Source organism: Oryctolagus cuniculus, chromosome 2, assembly GCF_964237555.1.
Source record: "Oryctolagus cuniculus chromosome 2, mOryCun1.1, whole genome shotgun sequence".
NCBI lineage: Eukaryota > Metazoa > Chordata > Mammalia > Lagomorpha > Leporidae > Oryctolagus > Oryctolagus cuniculus.
In genome coordinates this window covers 104025041-104047497 of record NC_091433.1, presented here as the reverse complement: position 1 = coordinate 104047497, position 22457 = coordinate 104025041, and the positions used below count along the sequence as shown (strand labels likewise).

At 41.0% G+C, this 22457-nt stretch overlaps 1 long non-coding RNA gene and 1 pseudogene across 1 annotated transcript in view; both read right to left on the bottom strand.

The window, feature by feature from the left end:
• Positions 1 to 22457, bottom strand: part of LOC127487911 (uncharacterized) — an 84559-nt gene that overhangs the window by 2703 nt on the left and 59399 nt on the right. The window contains exon 2 of the long non-coding RNA XR_007915183.2: positions 1065 to 1139. This is a non-coding gene — a long non-coding RNA (uncharacterized lncRNA). The remainder of the gene's footprint in view (positions 1 to 1064; positions 1140 to 22457) is intronic.
• On the bottom strand, positions 14273 to 15121 carry LOC100341763 (density-regulated protein pseudogene; annotated as a pseudogene).

Genomic DNA, 22457 nt, shown 5'->3' with positions numbered 1-22457 from the left:
ACCATTACTCTCTCCTGAGTTACAGTACTGCCATCTTTCATACTTGCCTCCATTGCCTTACATTGTTAATATGGGCATGGGGATCACATCTCAATATAAGTCAACTAACTTAAAAGGTCCCTAAGCTGCCCCTTGGACATGGCATTCACCTTGAGATTTAAGCAGAATTTCTCCTTTTGACTCTAGTGACAACTCCATAGCACCTCCTCTATGTGAAGTTTGCTTCCAAAATATTCCAGCCACCTCCCAGTGTTTTTATTTGTGTCTCCATCCTCCAGGATTTCCAGTTAATTTGCAACACCACTCCTGCCTTTTTCCAGGAATTCCTTAATGTCTTCCTTCAGGTTTCTTCCCTAAGCCACCCTTGTAGATCCACTGAAAAGTGCTTTTGTAGCTTATCTTTCTTTCCACATGTGGCTCCCCAATAGACCTGAATGGACAGCTGCCTGCCACCTCGCAAGTTTTCAGAAGGAAAAGCTGCGTGAACCTCCTGCCCCAGGAGCGGAGCCTGGTCTCAGCCCTGCTGTGGCGCCCGGAAGGGAAGCCTCCTGTCTCCCTCTGTTTATCCACCCTTCCCCAGGGCGCTGTATGTGCTGAGCTTCTCCACTCAACAGCTCATCACGCCCTCTCGTTTTCATATCCTGAGCTCTTTCAAGTTTGTGTTTTGTTATTTTTTTTTTGTCCTTTGAAGGCCATTGATACTTCCCACAATGGTTTTCAAGTTGGAAATATGAAACTTACAACTTTCTTTCACTTCCCTGCTGCCTTCCCTATCTCCCTTCTGGATTTATTAAAATAATAATTTCTCTCTCTCTCTCTCTCTCTCTCTCTCTCTCATACACATACATACACACACACACACACACACAATTCCTGCCACAGCTTAGGTTCAAAGACAATGACAATTGTCTTTTCATCTTTTTGTTCTAATTAACATGTAAAACAAAGGATAGTCTCAACAGAAGAGATGTGTGTCCAGTTGACAGTGGCCAAATATAATTATTTTCAGAAAGGAATGACAAGTGATATAAAGACTGCTTGGCACCAAGAAACAATTTCCTTACCCACACTTTCCTCTTCCATCATCTTCTTCATGTCCTCCTAACTCTCTTTAGTCTAATCGCCTCCTCAAATGTTATCTAGAAAAAAAAGGCAAATTAGGCAGGGTTCCCGGGAGAAACATAACCAATAGGCTGTGTATACACAAGTCTAGACAGGTTTGTTTTAAACAGTCAGCTCATGGATTGTGCAGACTTGTTGAATCTGAATTTTACAGGATGGGCTGGCAAGCTGCAGATCCAAGGAAGGTCTGGTTCCTAGTCCCAAGGCTTCAGCTGGCGTGATTCCTTCTTCCTTGTGGAGGTCAGTCTTTGTTCTACTCAGGGTTTCATCTGATTGAGTGACACCCATCCACAAAATGGAGAGCACTTTTTTCCACTCAAGTCCACCAAATTAGATGCTCATAGTATTTAAAAAACAAACTAATAAAAACAACTCAAAGAGACATTCAGAATAACATTTCACCAAATACCTGGGCACCATGATCCAGTTATACTGACTTACAAAATTAACTGCATGGTAAGGATTTTCAAACTGTGTTCTGTGGAACACTAGTTCTTTTGATTAAACACCCAGTTGAATTGATGTCTCTGCCAGGAATTCGCTTTCAATATTGAAGGGACAAGAACGGATATTCCCAGAGTTCCCCCTTATCAGAACTTTCACTCTCTGAAGCTTCAGTTATGTATGGTCAACCATCATCTGAAGATAATAAATGGAAAATTCCAGAAAGAAATGATTCACAAGTTCCGAATTGTGTGCAGCATGATGAAATTTCTCACCATTCTACCTCTTCCCTCTCAGAACATGAATCATCCCTTTTCTCAACAGAGCCATGCTACAGATGATACCTGTACCTGTACATCAGTCACTAAGATGCAGCCTTGGGTGCAGATCAACTATCTCAGTATCACAGTGCTTGTGTTAAGTAACACTTGCTTCACAATGTCTGCAAATTCCTAAAGTAGTGATGCAAAGGAGATACTAGGATGCAAAACATAGAATGAATGACTCTGGTTCTGTGTGGCAACACTACAGAACCTACAGAAAAAGATTCTTGTACCTATCGATTCAGTACTATCCATGGTTTCAAGCATCCACTGGAGATGGTGCAATGTAGAAAAGATATGAACTACCCTGTTTACTGAACACTTCCTAGGCTATTGCACTCAACTCTTACAACAAGCTTACAAAAGTAGATATTATTATCAGGGTTGTTTATATAACAAACCACTTGTAGAAAATAATCTTAATTTAGAAGTATTATTGTAGTTCAACTTCACACTTTATGGAGCAAAATGATTCAAGCGCTTCATCAAAGTCTTTGCTGTCATTAGACAAACCATCCTTGTGTCATCTGAATCACTCTGGCTGGGCACATTATCTCCATTTACCTGACTGCTTCAAACAATTCCAAGCCACAGAATAATAACATAATCATTCATTGTATCCATCCAGTAGAGGCTCCTGGAAGTTAGAGCTTACCAATCCTTGTTTGCAAGCTCTTACACCTATAAACATCAGTCTTGGCTCTCATTCACTTACCACCAGAAGAACCCCAAACTAGAACTGATTTTGAAGCTGTGAAATTTTCTTTGTTGATGAATAAAAGCCACTGAGAGAACAGTCAGTAGAAAATGAAACAAAACAAAATAGCAGAGTTGAGTAGGTATAAGAGAAAAGCCATGTGATGCACCAAGCTTAAAATCCCTGGTGTTTTCTGTCTGGACCTTGACATAAAAGTGTCCCCATCCCTGTCTCCTGCAAGGTCAGCACCCAGGGGTAGCCTTCTTCCTGGACAACATATGCCAGGACTTCTTCCACAGCTTCTTGAAAAGAGGCCCCATATATGCTTTCTTAAAAGCACCCTATTGACTATTGTAATACTCACTTCTCTCTTTCATGACCAGGATGATTACTGAGAAATTTAGCTGTAAATTGTTTTAGCACCTTCAGGAAAGGGAGCAGAGGGTGGGTGGAGAATACCGTTACGAGGATAAAAGCAGGTTCAACCCACAAGAGATAGATTTTTTTAAAGATTTATGTATGTATTTGAAAAGCAGAGAGGGAGGAGGTGGGAGACGGAGAGAGAGGGAGACATATTTCCCATCCACTGGATTATTCCCCAAATGATCACAACGGCCAAGAGCAGGATTCAGCCAGGAGTCAGGAAATCCATTTGAGTCTCCCACTCCCAAGGCAGAAGAGCCCACGTATTCAGGCATGATCTGCTCATTTTCAAGGAACATTAGCAGGGAGCTGGATGAGAAGCAGAGCATTTGGGATTTGTATCAGCACTGATAGGGGTTGCCAGCATAGCAACCAGTGACTTAGCCTGCTGTGCCACAGCGCCAGCCCCAGAAGGTTTTTTTTCAAAGTTAAAATCAAAGCCAGGAGCCAGGATATTTTGGATCTCCCACGTTGGCGCAGGAGCCCAAGCACTCAGGCAGTGTTCTGCTGCATCCCAAGGCATGTTAGCAGGGAGCTGCATCAGAAGCAGAGCAGCTGGCGCTCTGACTGGTACCCACTTGAGATGCTAGCACAGCAGGCTGTACCTGCTACACCATAGTAGAGGACCCTGGCCTCTGGTTCTTAATGACACAGAAGACAAAGGATTCTTGGCCATTTCTAAGACACTGCTCTTTCTCAGGGTAATGTTTAGTGAAAGACAGATCTGTGTTTCTCTGTCAACATCAGGTCTTGGTTCTTTTCTTACTACATTGACTTTCCAAGTGCTGGGAAGGTGTTTGTATTCTAGCATCATTCCTAGCAGAGTATCAGACAGTGTGCTACACCTTGTTAACAGGTGTGACTATTGTGTTATCATGATCCTCATCTTTCAGATTGCAGGAAGGCTGTGTAATTTGCTCACAGTCACATTGATTAAAGGGGTAGCAGGATTGCAAGCTCAGCATTTCAGATCTGGAGCCCATCAGAGCCAACACCACAACCTCTGCAGCCAGTTACCTCCCACAGGGTCAAACTGAGTCTGGCAAATGCCCCCACTGCCTGAGAATCTATTGGTCAGGCAACAGCAGTAAGTACAGGCCCTGAAATCCAGAGCAACTGTGGACACACAGATCTGCCAGGACTGGAGGATGAAGCCAGCTCTCTCCAACCACCAGCTCTCAGGTCCAAACTAGGCAATTCAGCAATCTGGAAGCTTGCTCTCCTCTGACAGTCCCAGTAAGCCTGCGTGCTCTGAGACGGAGCTAATGGCTGTGAGTCCAACATGAAATTGTGCCCACCTAGTATCAGAGAAAACCAGAGCCAGACCTGAGTAAAAGTGGTGAAGGCAAATTTTATTCAGGGATATTGCAATGGAAAAAGAGACCTCAGGGTAGAATGGGCTTCCATTCCAAGTACAGTGGGGGCACATGGAGATTGACAGGCAGGAAGTGAAGAATGTGTGGAAGAAAATCCCTAAGTGAAGACATCAAGCCCGAGAGGAGCCCATGCTGAACGCACCAAACAGGATTCCTGCTGCACACAGGTCAGGGAGATCAAGGACCAAGGAGGGGCACTGAGAGATGTTAATAAGCTATTGAGGTTTATCAGATAAAAAGAATGGGGTATTCTTTTTAAAAATTATTTATTTATTTATTTAAAAAGCAGAGTGACAAAGAGAGGAATTTACATACAGAGTTAGAAAGAGAGAGAAATCTTCCATCCACTAGTTCACTCTCAAAATAGCTGCAAGAGCCAGAGCCAGGCCAGAACAAAGCCAGGAGCCTATAACTCGATCCTGGTCTCCTGCATGGGTAACAGGGGCCCCAGGCATTTGATCCATCATCTCTTGCCTTCCTAGGTGCATTAGCAAGATTGGAATTAGAGTGGCTGGAATTCAGATGGGCACTCCAACATGGCATGCCAGTGTCACAAAGAACATCTTAAACCCACTGAGCCACAATGCCAGCTCCCAGGGTAGGAAGTTCTTGCTAAACTGACTTGTCAGAGTTTGTGCTAAGATTGGGTTTTACAGAGATGGGTGTAGGAGAAGGTTTGGAGCCTAAATAAACTTTGGTCAAATGAATATACCAAAGATTATATCCCTTTCAGAGATTGGAACTGCTAAGAAGTTTAGTAATTAGTTATCATTAGTCCATGTTTAGGCCTAGAAGACTGCGGGAAACTCCTTAGTTCAAACTGGGTTAGTTGGCTACCTGGTTAGTAGACAAATGCACTTTGCCTATGAGCCTCAGAAAACAGTCACTGAACAAATGAATGGAATAAGAGGAGAACCTCTTGAATTCACTTTGTTTATCAGAGCATGGTGGTGATCTTGGAGCCAACTACAAGTTCCAAAAATACTTGTTGAATATATGAGAATGTGAACAGATAAATAAGTAAACCTTGCCCAACAGAAGGCACCCTGACTCCTACCACCCAAGAGAATGGGCAAGACCAAGCTAGCCCCAGAGCGATGCTATTAGGAGGTGGGTCTTTCAAGAAGGGATTAGGTCATGAGGTAGAGCTCCTGTGTTATGGTTTCAGCAAGATTAGGCTCCTAGACTCACACAGGAACTCTAAGTTATTGGTACTAAGAGAGTGGAAACAATTCCATGATATGTCTAGGAGGTGGTCCTAGTGGGAGGGCATATTTTCAGCAGGTAGTTCTCTCTAGGGATTGTTTCCTGAGTGTGCCCCCAGACACTCCCTCTGCTTTGTGGCTCACCTTGTGATGTGCTCTCTGCAAATGCTTCACCATGACCATCTGCTACCCTCACCAGACTTCTAATCAATGGACTTACACTTGAATTTCCAATCTTGAACTTGAGCCTACCGAACTGTGGGCTGAATAAACCTTCCTTTCTTTCACAAGTAGCTGTTTCAGGTATTTTATGGCACTAACTCAAAGCTGACTCTTCCACCTCCTCCTTGGGATTAATGCCTTTAGAGAAAGTGTCCAGGAGAACTAGCTTCCTGCTTGCACCATGTGAGAGCACCATAAGAAAGTAACTATCCACAAGCCAGGAGACAGGTCCTCCCCAGGAACTGAATTGATTGAACTTGTTAAAATTATTTTTAACTTCATGTAAAAAATTGACATCAAAGAAAATTTCAAGAAGTTACAATGTTGTCATGCCAGGCGGGTGCCAGAGTCTGTAAAATAAATTGTCTTCTTTGAAGAAGTAAAATAACAATAATTCTACTATCATTTGTATGGGAACGATGTTATACTAATGCTTACTTTGGGCTTTCTATGTGTTAGGAGCTGTTCTGAGTGTTTTACACTTATTAAGTCCTTAGAGTCCTCACACCTTTCTGAGGGAGGCACTTGAATCATCACCTTCATTTGATGAGAGGGGAAATTGAGGCACACAGATCACCCATGTAAGTGCAGCACAGTCTAGCCTGGCTAGGGACATTAACATTGTAAATGCTACTCCTACTGCATTGGTTAGACTGTTTATCTGTTGGGGACAGGAAAACCAAGTATAACAGAGGACTCCAATATTAGAGAAAAGAGCTCCAATAATGTTTAGACCCTGTGACACCATTTTTAGACTCTTGGGATTTGTTTTTTGTTTCTTCCAAGTATCCAGTTGTGTTACAAGATAGCTAAGGTTCTGAAGAGATAGTCTGATTGGCTGGGACAAAAAAATGATTAACTTTCTCTTTTAAAAAATCAACATATTTCCCCTAAAGGAGGATTCACACTATCTTACCTCTCCACAGGGCTGATCATTTTTCTAATAACTACCTGGTTTTTTTTTTTCAATAACACCTAGAGAAGACACGAGCTCCACTCTAAGATAATAGAAATGGTTCAGATTCTACTCTCATTAATATAATGATTCCATAACACGGGGACAGACAAAAGAACTTTCTTTTTATTCTACTCAAGGCTGGTTTTACATAAAAATAGACCATAACTCAGAGTCTGTAATGTCTATGGAAAGGTTATACTCGTTACCATCCAAATAGGCTGAGCTAATAAAAATTATATTTGTTACAATCCAAATAGATTAACCGGCCTTAAGGGCTCAGCTATGTATTACACTTTTCAATTTTCTTATAATTAAATTAACATAAAATAGTCTTCACAAATAAATGGCTGTTTCAGAAATAGTTAAGCTCTGTTTAACAAAAATAGCCATTCTATTTACATGTGCCCCTGCTCGGTTAAACCTGGGAAAAGGAAAGAAGCCACTTTTCTCTGGAGAGGAAACTTGTGATGAAAAGATTGGCCCAAAGATGCCTTCTGCCTTGTTCCACTCAGGCAACAGGCACCCTCGGAGGTGGCCCATGGACAAACTCAAGTCTTCGGGAGAGAAGGACACTGGGGCCACTTCTTGCTCTTTGCTGGGTGCTCTCAGACACCAGTCAGTGGGTGGAACCTGAATCAGCACATGTGTACAATGGGACTATGACAAGACAGTCCCACCCCTGGGTTTCCTGCTATTCATGAAGCTTGTGAAAAAAAGATTCTATGATTTTAGCTCATCTTCCATCTTCTTCTCCAGAAAATGGTTTGCCTTTGGTTGGATATCCTGTGAGAGTATTGCTTATGTTGATAAAAGCCACTAGTCTCTGTAAAGTACAACCAGTATGGAAGACAGTATGGAGGTTCATCAGAAATCTGAAAAGAGATCTACCATATGACCCAGCCATCCCACTTCCGGGAATTTATTCGAAGGAAATGAATTCAGCATAAGAAAGATGTCTAGCAACTGATGACTGGATAAAGAAATTGTGGTATGGATACACAATGGGATATTACTTAGCCATAAAAAAGAATGAAATCCTATCTTTGGCAACAAAATGGATGCAACTGGAGGCCATTATGCTTAGTGAAATAAGCCAGTCCTCAAAAGACAAATATCATGATTTCTCTGACTTATGGTAACTAATATATAGAGTACAAAAAATGTAAATGTATGTGAATAAAATGGACATTTTGAGATTTGGTTATTGTTTATAGCCCTTGTTTAAACTCCTGAGGAACAATGGTTGTCTACTTAACACTTGCTGAATTCTGTATTTAGTGAAGGATCAAGTATGTTATTATAAAGTAAACTGAAAGTATATCATTGCAAAGCTTAAAAGAAAAATAAGAAAGAAGGAGGTAAGTAGCAAGGGAAGGCAGGAGGTTAGGAGGGGAAATATCATTATGTTCTTAACACTGTATATGTAAAATATATGAATTTTCCCCTATGTAAACAAAAGAAAAGAAAGAAAAAAATCTGTTATTCCCAACTTTGATGTTTTCGTTCAGGCATCATTTTATTACTCTATCGCAGAAGTGCTGACAACATTGAATCAATGATGATTTAAGTCTCTCACCTGAGAAGACCTTGAATAAAAGAGGGAACACCCTGGAGCTGGTTGAATTCCTTAAATGTTACTGTCCTCACAAAGCTAATTAATTGGAGTCGGCCTTTTTGTTTGATTCTATAAATATCTTAAGGAAGGGAAAGAGGTGGAACAGGTTACAGATCTGTTGCCATTTGAAACAATCAGAAGCTTGAGTTTTCTCAGTTCTCAAAGTCACAAGGGAGAAGATGTGTGAGGCAGGCTGGGAGCTGAGATGCCAGGCATAGAGCTGGGTGCTGAACAACTTAATTGTTTCATCTCATTAGTCTACATATCATTTTGAACCTTCTCAATTTGGAAATGGAGGGCATAAATAACACAGAGCTATTGCTGGAGCAAGCTACACAACCCTGCTGGAAGGAGGAAACTGGTGCCCATCTGGGAGAGCTCTGCGTGGGAGTGGTGTTCTAGAGAACAGGAAATAAGTGGTCATGCATGGGCACATTTATGTGTGCCCATTTTGTCAGAAGTCTGAGCTTGACAAAATATCTCTCAATCAGAAGCACTCTTCTTTGAGCTCAAGGGTTTGACTGCGTCTATTTGATTCTAAGATACAGTTTAATAGGGCAGGATGATCATAGAACATAAACACACCAACAGCCTTTTTATATTATTGTGATTACTTCCTTGAAAATAAATAGACCTTGGAGCATATCTTGACCATGTTGGGGCAGGGGGAGAAGCACGCTCCTTCAATCTCTGCATGCCCCCTGCAGCTGCCTTACCTTTTGGTCAATTTAATCCTCATTAGCACTTTCATAAAAGTATGAGCAAGAAAAATGGAGAGGAGGCTCAAATGAGCCCATTTGCTGCATGGCAGCAGCTTTTGTAGGTTTGATGAGAAAGGAGGTTAAAAGTATTGGTACAATATGGGATTAAATTTTCTGGGGAGGTCTTTTATTATGGCACCCCGTCTCCCATCATCGTGGATGAGCAAGACTTGGTTGTACACTTAAGTGGATTAAAATATTTTAACTCAAAATACACTCCAGAGGTAAGTAGGTGAGCAATATTATAATTTTCACATGATAATTTCCTCCATCTTTTAGTATATATGGTAGCGAAGTTATTCATCTTCACCTCCCAAGTGCTTAGCAAAAAGTAGATGCTCAACAAATGTTACTCTGCAAAAACTGCTTGTTTGTCGCAATCTACACTGGTTTTCAAAATTCACTGTAGGTGGCCACCACCTGGGGAACTTTGAGAAATACTGGTGCCTGATCCCCATTCCCTAATAGTTGCTTAATTATTCAAAGTGAGTTTGACCTGGGCACTAGAATTTTTTTTCAAGACCCCCCTAGGAGATTATAGAAGCATAGTTGCATAAAACTGAGAATTATCCATGTGCTTAGGACAGCAGATGAGTATGACAGGTGTCAGGCCATGTGCCTGTCACCCTCACCAACAGATGGGGGTCAGGAACTGGCAGTTAGAGAGTGAGGGATTAAAAAACAAAATGCCTGGGACACTGAGAAAAAAAGGAGTGAGATGACAATTACTACAGAGGCTATTTCTGATGGACAGCAACAAGAGAAGGAATATCTTCAGCAAAAAAATGTGTGCCTTCTCTGGAAAAGTTCAGAAGCTAACCTCTCCTGGAGAAGTGGAATGGGCAAGCAAGAAGAGGACTGACTTTAAGATCAGGATTTTGTCCAGTGTCAATCCTCATAGCCTTCACTGGCTCCTCTGTAAAATGGAGCACTAATGTCAACTGTTCAGGTTGGTGGTGAGGTTGAAGGAAGGAAGTATCTGTGTGATGAGCAGGCATACTCGGGCACTTCACCTAACACATATGCAAGCACAGTGCATGCATGTGGAAGCACATGCCTCTCCATGCCAATAGAAACTTCTGAGACCATTTTGGCAGATAACATCCCAGCCAAAACTAGTACCTGTCTTCTACAGCTATGACCATGAAAAGATGTCTTCTGAGGCTCTCAGAAAAATAACTGGGCAAGAACAAGGAAGACTATGAAACAATAGACTAAGTGGGTTTATTAGTAGCTCATTGTACATTTCCAAACAGCCAGTACAGAGAATTGTGTTTCCAACACAACTAAAGGATGAATGCTTGAGGTGATAGATATGCCAATGATCTGATATGATCATTACACATTGTCCAGCCTTACAAAAGATGCTTAAGGATGTGCAACACACAAAAACACAGAAAGATAGCCATCATAATGAAAGAATAAGAAGGTGGAAAATCCAGTAGAAGTACAAAAAGAAATTGAAAGTAAGCAACAGGAATATTTATGGGAAAATGGCAGTGCCAAGTAGTTACTTATCAATAGTTACCTTGAATGTAGATGGCCTCAACTCTCCAGTTAAAAGATACAGACTGATTGAATGGATTAAAAAACAAGACTCATCTATTTGCTGTCTACAAGAAATATATCTCACCAACAAAGATACTTGCAGATTGCAAGTGAAAGGATGGAAAAAATATTCCATACTAACAGAAACCAAAAAAGAGCTGGTGTTGCCATCCTAATATCAGACAAAATAAGCTTTGACATAAAAACTGTTAAAAGAGACAAGTGCACTATGTAATGACTAAAGAATCAACACAATAGGAAGATGTGACTATAATAAATGTATACACACTACCAGGGTGACTGGCTATCTAGAATAAATGTTAATGGACCCGAAGGAAGACATAGATTCCAATACAATAGTAACAGGGGATTTTGATATCCCACTTTCAGCAATGGACAGATAAATCAGATAGAAAATCAGCAAGGAAACAACAGTATTAATTGACAATATAGACTAAATGGACCTAACGTATGTCTACAGAATGTTTCACTCCACAGTGGCAAAATACCCATTTTTCTCATCAGTGTGTAAAACTTGCTCTAGGATAGACCATATGCTAAGTCATAAAGAAAGTCTCAGCAAATTTAAAAAAATTGTGATCATACCTTGCATCTTCTCTGACCACAATGGAATAAAACTAGAAATCAACAACTCAAGAATATCTAGGTCATATGCAAACACATAGAGACTGAACAACATGATTCTGAATGAACAGTGGGTCATAGAAGAAATCAAAATATTTCCATAAACAAATGTGTCGCTCTCCCTCTTCGCGGAGGAATGACACAGGACCCTGCGCTGTTCTTTTGTCTGCTCAGCTCTTCCCGGGTTTGCTGCTGGTTCTTCCCAGGTTGGCTACCGATCCTTCCACCTCTGTGGAAGGGCGGTTCCCCCTGCCACTTTCCCCACTTCCGCGAGGGAGCAGCACACCGCCGGCCGGCTCTCTCGGGGGCTGCTCAGGTGTTCCTTCAGATAGATGTTCCTGGTGCATGTTGTCTCTCTCCTCCTTTATAGTCCTCTTCCACCAATCCCAACTCTGCTACCCACACGCCGAGTACGCTGCTCTCCTCCAATCAGGAGCAGGATCAGCTCCTGCAGGTCATCACTCAAGTTGGCGAGAGGCAGCTGCGCAGAAGCTGTTTACTCCCTTCTCAGCACCATATTGTGGGAGAGCAGATGCATAGAATAAGTCTTAATTCGAGTAACTTAGTCTAGTCCGAGTTGCTCCCCACACAAATGAAGATAAAAATACAACATATCAAAACTATGGCATAAAGCAAAAGCAGTGTGAAAAGGGAAGTTTATAGCAATTAGTGCCTACATGGATAAATTGGAAAGGTATCAAATAAATGAACTATTGATGCATCTCAAGGACCTAGAGAAACAACAATAAGTCAAACTCTAAATTAATAGGAGGAAATAAATAATTAAAATTAGAGAAGAAATAAACAAAATTGAAACCAAAATAATACAAAAAATTAGTGAAATGAAGAGCTGTTTTTTTTTTTTTTTAACAGGCAGAGTCAGACCGTGAGAGAGAGAGACAGAGAGAAAAGACTTCCTTTTTCCATTGGTTCACCCCCCCAAAATGGCTGCCACGGCCAGCGTGCTGTGCCGATCCGAAGCCAGGAGCCAGGCGCTTCCTCCTGGTCTCCCATGCAGGTGCAGGGCCCAAGCACTTGGGCCATCCTCCACTACACTCCCAGGCCATAACAGAGAGCTGGACTGGAAGAGGAGCAACCAGGACTCAATCCAGCATCTCAAGGGGGACTAGAACCCGGTGTGCTGGCGCCACAGGCAGAGGATTAGCCAAGTGAGCTGCGGTGCCAGCCTGAAGAGCTGTTTAAAAAAAAAAAAATGATACACCATTGGTGCACTAACCAAAAAAAAAAAAAGGAAAAAGACCCAAATCAATAAAATCAGAAGTGAAAAAGGAAATGCAACAAAGTTTACCACAGAAATAAAAAGAATCATTAGAAATGGCTCAACAAGCTGTATGCCAACAAATTGGGAAACCTAGAAATAATGGATCGATTCCTAGAAGCATGCAATCTATCAAAATTGAGTCAAGAAGATACAGAAAACCTAAACAGACCAATAACCAGGATGGAAATTGAATAATTAATAAAGACCCTTCCAAAAAAGAAAAGTCCAGGACCGGATGGCTTCACTGCTGAATTCTACCATATATTTAAAGAAGAACAAATTCCAATTCTTCTCAAGCTATTCAAAATAATTGAAAAGAAGGGAATCCTCCCAAACTCCTTCTATGAAGCCTGCATCACCTTAATACCTAAACCTGAAAAAGATGCAACAGAGAAAGGGAAAAATAGACCAAGATCCCTGATGAATATAAATGCAAAATGAACATAAATGCAAAAGTTCTCAATAAAATATTAGTTAATCAAATCTAACAACATGTCAGGAAGATCATTCACTTGGACCAAGTGGAATTTATCTCTGGTTTGCAGGGATGATTCAATATTCACAAATCAATAAATGGGATGTATCACATTAACAAATGGAAGAACAAAAAAAATATGGATAACTCAATAGATGCAGAGAAACAATTTGATAAAATACAACACCCTTTCATGATGAAAACTTTAAGCAAATTGGGTACAGAAGGAACATTCCTCAACACAATCATAGAAATTTAAGACAAACCCACAGCCAACATCCTATTGAATGGGGAAAAGCTGGAAGCAGTCCCCCTAAGGTATGGAACCAGACAAGGATGCCCACACTCAACACTACTATTTAATATAGACCTGGACATTTTAGCCAGAGCTTGACATATTAGAAAAGAAAAATAAATCAAAGGAATACAATTTGGAAATGAGAAAATTAAACTATCCCTATCTTCAGATGAAATGATCCTATATATAAGAGATAACAAAAGACTCCACTGCGAGACTACTGGAAATCATAAAAGAGTTTGGTAAAGTGGTAGGATGTAAAATCAACACAGAAAAATCAATTGTCTTTGCATACACAAAAAAATGTAATGGCTGAAAAAAAAACTTTTAAGATCAGTCCCATTCACAATGGCTCCAAAAAGAGTCAAATAACTTCAAATAAATTTAACCAAGGATGTCAAAGTTCTCTACTACATAAATTACAAAACATTAAAGAAAGAAATAGAAGACATTTAAAAATGGAAAAATCTTCCATATTCAAGGATTGGAAGGCTCAACATCATCAAAATGTCCATACTTCAAAAGGCAATTTACAGATTCAGTGCAATCTCAATCAAAATACCAACGACATTCTTCTCAGATCTAGAAAAACATTTATATGGAAACACAAGAGACCTTGAATAGCTAACGCAATCTTACACAACAAAAACAAAGCCAAAGACATCACAATACCTGATTTCAAGACATACTACAGGACAGTTATAATCAAAACACCCTGGTACTGGCATAAAAACAGACTTGTAGACCCATGGAACAGAATAAAAACTCCAGAATCAATCCATACATCTACAACCAACTTATCTTTGGTAAAGGAGCTAAAAATCTCCAGAGCAAAAATAGTCTCTTTAACAAATGGTGCTGGGGAAACTGAATCTCCATGTGCAGATTTTTTTTAACCAAATGACCAAAATGTTTTATTTTGACTAATTCTATTTCATGTATAAGCATGACAGTCTCCCTTGTTCATTAGACTTTGGCAATAAAAAAACAAGCAGCCTTGTACAGAACAGTGAAGATGCCAAGAACGAAGGTCGTCTACAGTCTTACTGTAGGAGAAATATATAGATTTTAAAAGGCCTCTTTCCCTTTGGCCATATCAATTCTCAGTTCAGATCGTTAAATATAGACAAGTTTCAGAATCACTTCTTCACTTCTCCAAGATCTTCGATACTGTCATCATCCACCTCCGGCCACTTTTCCTGAATGACATCAATGATGTCATCTGTGAAGTCTCCTGAATGATGATCTCGTCTTCCCCTGTTACTGAGGCACCACAGGAGAATTTCTGCACAAAAAATCTTTGTGCTTCCTTAAGATCAATTTCAAAAGTTGCAAGACCACATACTCTTGTCACATATTTCTTCTTTGCTCTGGAAATTCTGGCTATTGTAAACTTTTGTGGTACTGTCTTTTTCTTCTGTTTTATTTGACCTCTTCCACCTCTCTTTTGTTTTTTCTTCTCTTCTTGCCCTGCTGTTTCTTGACCCTCAGTGATTCCCGTCTCTTGTTTGGGTGAATTTTCTAAGTTTTGCAAATTTATTTGGAAAATTCTTCTCTAATTACTGTCTGCATTTAGCAACATCAGGCATATGTTCACAGTACTGTGTTGGTAATAAACACACTCCACAGTAGAGCATGCGGAGTGGGTAGCCCACATCTAACCTGGCACTATTCCTAGGGTCTCCTTTGCAGTCAGCACTGCTGGATTCCATGTGCAGAAGTATGAAACTAGACCCCTATCTTACGCCTTACACAAAAATTCACTCAAAATGGATCAAAGACCTAACTCTACAATGCAATAACATCAAATAATTAGAAAACATGGGGGAAATTCTGCAAGACATTGGCATAGGTAAAGACTTCTTGGAAAATACCCCAGAAACACAGGCAATCAAACAAAAATCGACAAATGGGATTACATCAAGCTGAAAAGCTTCTGCACTGCAAGAGAAGCACTCAGCAAAGTAAAGAGGCAACTGACAGAATGGGAGAAAATATCTGCAAACTATGTAACTGATAAAGTATTAACATTCAGAATCCATAAAGAGCTAAATAAATTCAACAATAACAAAACAAAAAACCCAGTTAAGGAATAGGCAAGCAACTTGAACATGCATTTTTGAAGAGGGGAAATTCAAATGGCCAACAGACACTTGAGAAAATGCTCAGTATCACTAGCCATCAGGGAAATGCAAATCAAAACCACACTCCAGTTTCATCTCACTCCAGGTAGAATGACTCTCATACAGAGATCAGCAAGTGACAAATGCTGGCAAGGATGTGGGGAATAAGGTACCTTGGTCCTTAGTGAAATGTAAATTTGTACAACCACTGTGAGTGACAATATCGAGATACCTCAGAAATATGAATATAGACTCACCATATGATCCAGCCATCCCATTCCTGGCAATTTACACAAACCGAAAGAAATCAACATTTCAAAGAGTTTTCTGTATCCCCATGCTCATTGCAGCACAATTCATAATATGTAAGATATAGAATCAACCCCAGATGTCCATCAACTGTTCACTGGATAAAGAAATTATGGTATATATACACTATGGAGTCTTACTCTGTTGCAAAAAAAAATGAAATCTTGTCTTTTACAATACAATGTACATAACTGGAAACCATTATATTTAGTGAAATATCCCAAAAGGACAGATTGCATATGTTTTCCCTGTCCAACGTAACTAATAGGGTACCTGAAATGCAATGTGTTGGGGTGAAATAGACATTTTGAGATTCCATGTCTCTTCCATTGAGAAACAGTGTTTTCTTTCTCTTCATACTATTTGTTGAGCTCTTTTACTTAGTGTATGGTTTACTATACAATAATTAAGTATACAGAAAATAGATCATTGCAAAAAATAAGAGTGGAAATCCGAGAGGGAGGAGAGGAAGAGCTGGAGCATGAATGGGGGAGGGAATGCCATTATGTTCCTAAATCTGTGTATATGAAATATATGAAATGTGTATAACTTAAATAAAATTTAAAAAAGAAGAATGAGGAGTAGTCATTATTTATCATCCTCAAGGAAAGCAAAGGCTGCTGTGGGCCTCAGCACCACATGCCCACAGTCATGGGACAGCCATGACCCTGGGAGCTCTCTCAGAACAGATCCTGCCTCTCCCAGCCCCAGCCCACCCTTCCTGCCACCCAGAGAGTCCTCCCCACCACCAACACCTACTCTGTCAGCTTTCTTGTCACTCGCCTGTGTGGTCCTTTCAGCTCAGGCTACACTAACTGACAAGTCCCTGGCCTGAAGTGTGTTAGTTCAGCCCAGTGATCAAAAGCTAAATGATTAAATGACTGTGCTTCCTTCGGTACTTTTTCTTCTATTCTTTTGGCCTTAGGAGCCTATTTTTAACTGGCATAGTAATTCACAGTTTCACCAGAATTAAGCTCTCTCAGAAATTCGGCCTGAACCTCTTCCATCCCAGAGCGCAGGTAGATATGTCCATCCTTTGGTTCTGTAAATACACACAGTTCCTCTAGGAGAATCCCTGTGTTCTACAGACCCACTCCTAATGGGAAATTAGGCCACGCTTACAACAAACTGTGGCAGACAGTGTGAGAGGAAAACAGTGGCCTACATACTAAAAATTGCTTGGAGCCTTCTATTTCAGTTCCAAAACAAGATGCAATTCCCCCTACACACCTGTGACATTTGTACTAAGAACACTCGGTGAAAATTGATTGGCAGAGTTAAAAGAGCCCTGGAGATGATGTAGCCCTGGTGTCACGTAGTGGGGACACACGTCAAAATCATCTGAGGAGGTTTTCCAGTGTGGACGAGATATTTTGTATTGTATTGTAAGGGAATTAACATGTTGCCAATTGATGCTGTATTTTGCATTCACTATTTGAGTAGATGCAACAAAGAGGTTATTTTTTATCAATGTCCTTTCTGCAAAGTAAAACAGTATAAACCATGTGTGAGTGGCCCTTTTTCCTTTCACCATGACTTAGGTATATGAGTTTTTATGCACCCTCACAATCTTAGATTAAGTAAAGGAGCTAGAAGGCTGGTGTTCATACAGGAACAAAAGAAAGCCAATGACGTTGGAATATTTGATCTTTTCTTTCTTTTCTTTGAAAGAGGCCCTTGTATCATTTCCTCTCCTGCCACTTCAAGACTTCATTCATGTCATGTCTTTGTTTCATTTGCCTTTCTCATCTTATAGAATTTTTTTTCCCTTTACTACTTCTTTTGGTCCCATTTCCCTCTCACCTTCTATTCCCCTACTGAAATTTTCATGAAAATGACTTTACCAAATGTCTGACACTTAGTGTTTGTGATGTAGGACAAGCAGTGAAATTTAGTGACATTTTCACTAGTTCTTCTCCATGGCACTGGATGCACAAAGCATAGCTCAGTGATTCTCAAACTCCTATGAACCCCGAAAATTACGTGGAGGTGGGCCTCGGTACAGCGGGTAAGTCACTGGTTGGGACACCTGCATGTCATATAAGAGTGTCTATATCCAAATCTTGGCTCTTCTCCTGATTTCAGCCTCTTGCTAATACACATTTCAGGAGGCAGCAGCGATGACTAAAGTAGTTGTGTCCCTACAACCCATGTGAGAGACCTGAATTGAGTTACTGGCTCCTGGCTTTGACCTGGCACAACCCTGACCCTGTGGGCATTTCAGGAGTAAACTAGCAGATGGGAGCTCACTCTCTCGTTTGTTCTCTCTCTCGCTCCCTCTCAAAAAAATATCCCCTTGGCTGATTTCTATCAATGCAGCTTCCCAGCCATTCGCTCAGCAGGCCTTGATACAGGAAGTACAAGTCAGTGCCGACCATTTGTACAGGAACACAGAACACACAATGGACTATTGTTATATAGGGAGTCCAAGGAATAAACACAGCAAAGAGGGCTGGTGTAGTCACAAAGCCCTCAGATTCCTATTCCCAACCTCAGCACAAAACACTTCACTACCAGCTCAGTTCTCTAGATGTCCCCTTTGGTCAAGTGAGCATTGCCATCACACCCTTCTCACAGGGCTTGTACCACTTAGATGAAGTCACCATCTGAAGTGCTCACAAGGCCTAGCCCTGAACCAGCAGGCAACATTGGCAGCTTTGATACAGGTCAATTTAAACAGCAAACAGAGATCTTAAAGAATAATGACATTTATCTGAGAATGAAAGAGCATTGCCGGGGAATACATGAGCCATAGTAAACCATGGGTTTATTCAAGGAAGCTGAGACAATAGGAAGTTTTTAAAGGTGAAATGGAGAATATGGACAAAAATGTATGTACGCTACCTGTATACCCAGTTTTAGAGGCAAGAGTTAGCATCAGCTCATATAGGGAGGTACCTTTGCAGGGCAAGTGTTCTGAGAGCATTTTTCTGAATTGCTGCAATCTTAATGTTAAAGGTAAACTTTGTTACACAAATCTATGTGTATGTGTGAAGCTTGCAAAGCATAGGGTGCTAGTAGAAGGAAAAAAAGTCTCTTCTGGGCCCTAGTTAGATTGTCATCATTAGAACAATGCTCTAGGCAGCTTAACTTTATAAAGAAAAGACATTTAATTTAGCTCATGATTCTGGAGGTACAAGGGCCAAACAGCATGGGCTCCCCTGACTGCATCAGGTCATGGTGATAGCACAAGTGCCTATGTCTATGTGGACAGTCCGTCTCTTATGGTTTATAAAACCATGAGGATTTAATCATGGTGCTACACCCTAACATCTAATCAAATCTAGTCACTTCCAAAAGACACAACCACTACGGAATAAGGAGGGCGCTTACTGCTCTAGTCCGGGGGAAGATAGTTTTAAAAGCATGGAGAAAGTGTAATCTCAGGGAAGAGTAGGGAGAAGACTACAGAGGAAACGCCATGCAAATTAGAAGGACCCTGTGGATCCATGTGGAGAGTATGGATGCCCACAACTCACGACCCCAGCAGCAGAGAGCCTCAGCACCAGCTTTGGAGAATGAGGTGAGACCAGACGGCAGCAACCCAAGCCATTGGTGATAAGGCTTTGGGAGTAGCCTGCTGTGAGTATGGTGGTCTGGAGCTCTGTGGGCGTCAGTGTACCTGCCAACCTAGAGGGAAATAAAGTGGGGGTTCATGTTTCTCTTTCCTTGACCACCTGGAACCAGCATCCTGTAACTAGCCAAGAGAGGGCAAGTGCCATTTTGGATATAGGTAACAGCTGTGCCAGTTTGCATCCACATGTCCAGGAATCTGTGAATGTGAATCTGGCTGGGAGAATTGACAGGTGGCTGGACGCTCATGACCATGGTAGCCTTGTGTGCTGAGACTGTGAAAACACTGTAGCTGCATCAGAAAGCACAGGGTGTGGCAGGGACCTTGGGCAGTCACTGTGGGCAGCTCCACATGCCCAGGGCCCCCAATTCTCTGTTGAGAGTGATTGCTGCAGTATCCGTGCTCACACCCAGGACTGCATGGGTCCTTTGTGTGGCTCTTGTGACAATGAGAATGAATATTATACACACTGGGGCTAGTAATCAGGCATTGGTCTCCTTGGAGAAGAGGAGGTGAGCGTGATATTACACCAATAGAGCAGATTAAACCTCCCCTCTAATAAACAAAAAAGAGACGTTTACCACTGGCAAACTTGGTGTCACCTTGAACACTCCCCTCACCCTGGAGCACTGAGCGGAGCTCCCTGACCATACCCAGCATACGCCTCTGAGTATTCACTGAAAGAGCAGCCACTCCACTAATCCACAGGGGAATAGTCAGAAGGTAAAAGCCATCACAGGGGAAAAGAGAAACTCAACCAGTATCACCACAAATACCTAATAATAAATGTAGCAATTCAAGAAACAAGAATAAGGAAAACAATACAATGCCTCCAAAAGAAGACAACACTTCAATACTAGAATGTGAAGACGAAGAGACTGACAAAACGTCAGAAATGGAATTCAAGACATTGATCGTAGGATTACTTCAAAGTAACCAGAAGCAAATTTGGGAATTAAAGAAATTCACACAAGACATGAATAGGTATTTTTCCCACGAAATTGAGATTTTAAAGAGAAATCAAAATGAAACAGTAGAAATGAAGAATTCAATTGATCAAATAAAAAATGTAGAAAGCCTTAACAACAGAGTTGGTGAGGCAGAAGAAAGAATATCTGAGTTATAAGATAAATCTCTGGAAATTTTACAGTCAGACCAAAAAAAAAAAGAAGAAGAAGAAGAAGAAGAAAAAGAAGATATTAGAAAACTAAAAAACAGTGTTGAAGATTCATAGGATACTATCAAATGACCCAACAAATGGGTCTTTGGAGTTCCTGAAGGCATGTAAAGAGAGAATGGATTAGACAGCATTTTTCAAGAATTGATTACATAAAACTTCCCTAATTTGGAGAAAGACAGGGAAGCCTAGGGCTGGAACTGTGCCATAGCAGGTAAAACCACTGCCTGCAGTGCCGGCATCTCATATGGGCGCCAGTTTGAGACCCAGCTGCTCCACTTCCAATCCAGCTCTCTGCTATGGCCTGGAAAAGATGGCCTAAATCCTTGGGCCCCTGCACCTGCGTGGGAGACTTGGCTCCTGGCTTTGGATTGGCACAGCTCCAGCCATTGCAGCCATCTGGGGAGTGAACCATCAGATGGAAGACCTCTCTCTCTCTCTCTTTCTCTCTGCCTCTCCTTCTCTCTGTATAACTCTGACTTGCAAGTAAAATAAATAAATCTTTAAAAAAAAAAAAAAAAAAAGAAGAGGGAAGTCCAAGTATAGGAAGCACATCCTAACAGACAGGACCAGAAAAGATCTTCACCACCATACGTCATAGTCAAACTCCTCACAGTAAAACATACAGAAAAGTTTCTAAAATGTGCGTGAGAGGGATGTAAGATTACTTTCAGAGGATCGCCAATCAGGCTCACATTGGACTTCTCAACAGAAACCCTATAGGCTAGGAGAAAATGGCGAGCTATATTGCAAGTCTTAAGAGAAAAGAACTGTCAACCCAGAATACTATACCCTGCAAAGCTCTCATTTATGAACAAAGGTGAAATAAAGACCTTTCATGACAAACATATACTGAATTTGTCACCACCCATCCAGCCTTTAAAAAGATGCTTAAAGATATGCTACACACAGAAACATTGTCATCACTATGAAAGAAGATGAAGGCAGAAAACCCCCCAGTAAAAGTACAAAGGATAACCAAAGTAAACAATAGGGATATTTATGGGAAAATGGCAGGGCCACATCGTTACTTATCAATAGTCACCTTGAATGTAAGTGGCCTCAAATGTCCCTTTAAAAGATAGACTGGCTGAATGGATTAAAACATGAAACTCATCTATTTGCTGCTCTCACCAACAAAAATACTGACTGAAAGTGAAAGGATGGAGAAAGATATCCCATGCTAGCAGCAACCAAAAAAAAGCTGATATTGCCATCCTGATTTCAGACAAAGTAATTTTTTTTAGATTTATTTATTTATTTATTTGAAAGAGTTACACAAAGAGAGGATAAGCAGAGAGAAAAAGAGGTCTTCCATCTGCCAGTTCACTCCCCCATTGGCCTCAACAGCCAGAACTCCACTGATCTGAAGCCAGGAGCCAGGAGCTTTCTCCAGGTCTCCTATGTAGGTGCAGGGGCCCAAGAACTTGGGCAATCTTCTGTTTTCCCAGGCCATAGCAGAGAGCTGGATCAGAAGTGGAGCAGCCAGGACTAGAATCGGCGCCCATATAGCATGCTGGCACTGTAGACGGTGGTTTTACCTGCTATGCTGCAGCGCCTGACCCAAAATAGACTTTAGCCCAAAAACTGCTAGACAAAGAAGGTCACTATGCAATGATAAAGAGATCAAGATGTGACTATAGTAAATGTATATGCACCTAATTACAGGGCACCTGACTATTTAAAAGAAATGTTAATGGATCTAAAGGGAGACATAAACTCCCATAGAAGAGGAACAGGGGCCTTCAAAACCTATCACTTTTTTTTTGAAGATTTATTTATTTATTTGAAAGTCAGAGTTACACAGAGAGAGGAGAGAGAGAGGTCTTCCATCCAATGGTTCACTCCCAGATGGCTGCAACGGCCGGAGCTGCGCCAAT